Source organism: Nicotiana attenuata, chromosome 12 (assembly GCF_001879085.1).
Source record: "Nicotiana attenuata strain UT chromosome 12, NIATTr2, whole genome shotgun sequence".
Lineage (NCBI taxonomy): Eukaryota > Viridiplantae > Streptophyta > Magnoliopsida > Solanales > Solanaceae > Nicotiana > Nicotiana attenuata.
In genome coordinates, this window is record NC_032000.1 from 20,981,746 (window position 1) to 20,987,664 (window position 5,919).

Sequence of the window (5,919 nt, forward strand, 5' to 3'; positions counted from 1 at the left end):
AGTTAGGCATCAATTAACTTGATCTATATGGGCAAAGGAAAAGAAATCTTTTTGGACAGGCTTTATTTAAGGTCTGTTGTAATCTACACAGACTCGGCCACTTACCGTTCTTTTTTAGGAACCACAACAGATTAGCTAACCAGTTAGGATACTTTACCTCACGAATTGAACCAATTTTTAAGCAACTTTTGAACTTCTTCCTTGAATCACCTTATTTTTGAAACTTCCTGCTTTCTTTTCTTTTGCTTGACGGGAGGATATGATGGATCTTCATTTAGTTTATGAGTCATCACCTCCGGGAATACCTGTCATGTCTACATGGGACCAAGCAACAAAGACAAACAGTCTGCATTTAGCTTTTAAAAATTCAATTACTTACGCGTTACCTCCGGGCTAAGATTAGCTCCTATGTACACTTTCCTCTCGGGCCAATGTATAAATAACACCACGGCTTCTAGCTCTTCTATCGTTGTTTTGATGTTATCATTCTCCTCCGGTTCTTGAATGGTATCAGGTCTTGAATCCAGATCTGTTTGCTTCTGCTCAGGTGAGGTTGTTTCCATGTTACCCTCACCTAAATTCTGTAATTGCTATTTGTCTCCACCATTAACAATTGAATCTGCGACGGAATTGATGCTCCTAGATGTTTTTTGATCACCTTTGATTTGGCATATCCCCCCATGGAGATGGGAATTTAATAACTTGATGTAGAGTTGACGGGACAACATCCATATCATGGATCCAAGGTCTCCCCATGATCATATTATAAGCCATTTCCATATCTACTATCTGAAATTTAGTTTCTTTAACAACACCTGCAGCAAAAGTTGTTAGAACTACCTCTCCTTTTGTTACTACACTTGAATTATCGAATCCGGACAAGGTATGCGCCTTTGGTATCATTTTGTCTTCAGCTTGCATTTCACGTAATACCCTTAGTAGTATAATATTTACGGAACTTCCTGGATCAATCAAAACTCATTTTACCTTAGTGTCATGTACAAGTAAAGATATTACCAGTGCATCGTTGTGGGGGGTGATCACTCCTTCTGTATCTGCATCATCAAAAGTGATCCTTTCATCTTCTAAAGTCTGTCGCACTCGCTTCCCGTGCGTAATTGTTACTTTGGAAACTTTATTTGAAGCCGTATATGTTACTCCATAAATATCCTCTCCCCCGCTTATAACATTCACGGTTCTTTTGGGTGATGGGGGCTTTGGTGGTTCTTGCCTATTTTTCATGTAGGCTTGCTTACCTTTCTCACTAAATAACTCAGTGAGATACCCTTGTTTCAATAGATGGTCCACTTCACTTTGCAAGAATCTACATTCTGAAGTCTTATGCCCGTAATCATTGTGAAATTCGCACCAATAATCTGGATTGCGCTTATTTGGGTTTGACCGCATCTCTTTAGGCCACCGTACCTTATCTCCCATGCTCCTCAAAACAGCTACGAGCTCGGAGGTAGTGACATTGAAATTATACCCACCAAATCTTGCCTTCAAACTTCCATCATCGTCTCGTGACCCGCGTGTGTTTCGATCGTTCCCAAACCTTGATGAGGAGCCTGATTCCTTGTTCCTAGGTCTGTGATCGTATCTTTGATTATCTTGTCTTGACCGTGAGTCCTTTCCCGCAGGTCCCATGTACGGCTCGTACCTGTTTTTACTGGATCTCTTTTCATTTTCCGCACGCCTTGAGCTTACCCTTTCTTCTGGTTTATGTCGTAAAATAATGTCTTCTTCAATCCTCATCTTTGTGCTGTATCTGTTGTAGACATCATTCCACGTCGTTGCTGGGAATTCTCGAAGGCTTTCTTTGAGTCGCCTCGTGGCTTTTGAACTCTTATCATTCAAATTACTAGCAAAGGCTATGGCTGCCCAATTGTCAGGTACTCGTGGCAGCGTCATTCTTTCCTGTTGAAATCTATCTACAAACTCTCTAAGCAGCTCTGAGTCTCCTTGTTTGATTTTGAAGATATCTTCCATTCGTTTTTCAACTTTTTGAGCTCCCGAGTGTGCTTTGATAAATAAATCTGCAAGCTCAGCAAACGAATTTATAGAATTTTCAGGTAAAAGAGAATACCATGTTAAAGCTCCTTTAGTGAGTGTTTCACCGAATTTTTTGACCAAGACCGACTCAATTTCTTGCTTAGTCAAATCATTGCCCTTGACACCTGTTGTGAATGCGGTAACGTGATCTCGTGGGTCTGATGTACCATCATACTTTGGAATATCAGGCATCTTAAACTTCTTTGGAATTGGAAGGGGAGCAGCACTTGGCTTCCATGGTTGTTGGGAATATTTATCTATATCCACACCTCTGATCACGGGCGGCACTCCAGGTATTTGCTCTATGCGTTCATTTTGCTCCTTGAGTTGTTTCTGCAAGGTTAGCACTAGACTTTGTAAATCAAAATTAATTGGATTACCTGGGTCTCTCTCTTGTGTTTCACTAGGGGTTCCACCGGTGCCAGAATTAAACAATCCTGAACGAGGATTCTCCAAAGTGTTGTTGTTTGGAGCAGATGTAGGTGGAATAGCAGGCAATTGACGAACAAAAGCTTGGAGAACGTTATTAACTTGAGCAGCGATAAGTTTTTGCAGAGCCTCATTCATGGTTTCAACGTTTTCAAATTGAGCCTGTCCATCCGTATAAGATCCATCAGGAGTGCCTTCACGAGATCGTCGCGGGGAGCCTCGTGGAGAACCTTGTGGAGAGCCTTGTGGGGAATCTCCCTGAAGTTGTTGGATTGTCTGAATTTCTGGGTTTCCTTGAGTGTTGTCATTGTTGTTTGACATGATTGACGCAATCAGGAAAATTAGATTGAGATATGCTTGATAATCAGATTTCCGGTAACGGAACCAATTTGTTTAACCAAAAAATAGAATTTCAGTTAAAACTAGAAATTAAGAGAAAAAATCGGGTTACTGATAATCAGGAGACGAAAAGAATAAAGAATTTAGGAGAATAATAAAGCAGTAAATAAGTTTGTACTTCAATGTAATCTCAATGATATTTTGTGTCCTTACAAATGCTGAGATCTCCTCCTTTTATAGTTGATTTTTCTAGGAAAAGGTATAATGACTCAGTCTTAAAGAGGCAATTATGAGCATTAAATGACATTAAGTGATTCGTTACTCAATCATTCCTATTTAATGCTGATTTGCTAACGTATTTGGCATTTAATACTGAATTTAGACTCCTTTATGCTATCGAATTCATATCTTCAATCCCTTCCGACCCCTTGGCTTTAATTAAGTACGAGACTCGGATTATTTGAACAGCATCCCGTGCCTATTTAACTCTCTTCTCTTCGTATCTGATGTCGCTCGTGCCTCTCAATTGACCATCATGTGTTGACCATTTGACCAGTCCACGTGTCATGCCACATCACCTTCAATATAAATTCAGTTTTTTCCCAATACAATTCTTGGAAAAGATTGCACCGTACTCCTTTAGAACCGCAAAATTTTTACGCTGTTAAGCTTCTAATAATTCTCGTTGGATTTTTGGTTGAAGAAAGTCTCGTTGTTAATGTCTTTGTAGGAACTTGAATTGTAAGAATTTCTAAGGTTCTGTTACGAAGGAATCTTGTAGGACTTTGTAAGCATTTATGTTGCTAAGGTGCAAAGCTCACATCTGAAATGTGCAAAAGTTAACGTTTAGGATTCTTTTGTGTTAGAAATGATTAGGAATGAAGTGTGGTACTACACATTATGTTTGCCACCTAAGCTCATATGACTACTTAGTCATATGTATTAATAGTGGTTTACTGCCACGTTTGGGGGAGGGTTTAGTCTTATATGATAATTTAATTAATTATTTAGGTAATATCCCGTTACCCGATAATTAATTAATTACCCATATAATTAAGAATTATCTAAAATTACCTAGAACTCTACTTTTTTTTTGATACACTTTATACATCATACTATCATGTTCATATGGTACCTTGTATGGTACTAGTCCATAAATATCGGGTATTATAGCTCGAACCGTATTTTATCCCAAATCGACAACCTTCAACGAAACTCATTTTCTTTGATTCGTTTACCCTTTATCCTTCACGGCACTTACTTATCGCTTGTTATAAATAGCATAAATACGTTAACCTTAAGATAATCTCATCCACGAGTCTACGTCGATTAACTGAAGACGAAAATTTAACGTATGAAAATGCGGGACGTAACATTTATCTTATTATTTTATTATTGCTCTAGCATATTGTATTGCTTCTTTTTCATTTTTCTATTGTTGCATTTCTTTTTAATAATATTGTGATTATATTTCTCCTGAGCCAAGGGTCCATCGAAAACTAGCTGTTTACCTTTATAAGGTGGGCGTAAAATTTGCGATATACTACCCTCCCTTGACTCCACTTATGGTATTTCACTGAATTTTTGTAGTTGTTATTAGGTTTTCTATTTGGTACTCCCTCTGGTCCACAATAAGCGTCCAATTTACTTTTTGATTTTGGTCCAAAATAAGTGTCTAGTAGGTAATCAAGAAAAAATTCAATTTATTTTTACAAAATAACCCCTATGTATATATCCCTAAAAAGTTTTCTTACTCCTCACATTAAATGTTTAATTAGGGGTAGTTTAGTCATACTAGGTATTTTTGTATAGGATTTAGTATTTTCTTAATGGGCGTGCTAAAAGCAAATTGGACACTCATTGTGGACCGGAGGGAGTATCTAATATATGCTTCTAGATCCCGACTAATGGGACCCGTGCCGCATAAAAGCCCACTAAAGAGGAAGATTCTCATACCATGAGTTTTCTCATTCTCATAACTCAAATCCAAGACTGTGCTGCCTGAGTTGAGAATCTCTTGGAAATATTTTCTCTACGTACATATGGTAGGGAAGTTGCATATATACTATCCTCCCCAAACCCCACATGTTGGAATATAATAGGTATATTATTATTGTTCAAAACTCGAACCCGAGACCATTTTTAAAACGTGAAGAAATACTATCCATCCAACCACAATCTTTGTAGTGTCATATAACAGTAGATGCAATAATATTCCGCTTCCATTGAATTAAAATTACTAGAAAAAGGGATGCGTAGAAGATGACAAGAACAGAAGGGTTGAGAGTGAAACATAACAGGCTGGTGAAAAGAGATGGTGAAATAAATGTGAAGTTGTAAAGCAGGTGGGGAAGGGACCCTTGAATTAGAAACACAGGGGGGGGGGGGGTAGTCCCCCATCTTTGTTTGTTTGTATTGGATAGTACAATGTCAGAAGCAAGTGTCCGTATTGGACCATTAATACACCGTTGTGATTGTGGGCACAAGTGATGAAAAAAAGAACGAAAAGCCTATACTCATAACTCAAGAATTAAGCAAAAATTACGCGAAAGCGAAAAAAAATGGAGATGCGGGGTATCGATCCCCGTACCTCTCGCATGCTAAGCGAGCGCTCTACCATCTGAGCTACATCCCCTACCTGTTTTAGGTGCTTCCTCTCACTTGTTTAAAAACATTCATAAATATTATAATAATATACCTTCGTTCTGTTTTTTTTTTTTTTTTGATAAAAAAATTCGCAACTCAATAAATTTGGAACCATTGCATAGTGTCAGAAAGTTGAAAATGAATATTTTAACTAAAATGATTGGAAAATCAATTGTATAATCATTACGCGAATCAAAATACATATAATCCGTACTTAAATGTTGAAAACGTCGAGGCAAAATGAGTTGCATATAATATAGTAAAAATGACGTGGGGTAGTCACTATTTAAGGTGGTATTTATTTTTTATCCAATAATTCTAATGTTGAGCAAGAATAGCCACTACTCTATTAAAATTAATATGAAAAGACAATTTTACCCTTTCTTCCATTGCTTTTCTTCTCAAACCCTCGCTTCTCACTCTGCATCGAATACATTGGCTCTGGTTTCTTGA

At 37.7% G+C, this 5,919-nt stretch overlaps 1 non-coding gene across 1 annotated transcript; it reads right to left on the bottom strand.

Annotated features, from left to right (window-relative positions):
* TRNAA-AGC lies at positions 5,383-5,455 on the bottom strand. The gene has a single exon. It is a non-coding gene; the product is annotated as a tRNA-Ala (tRNA).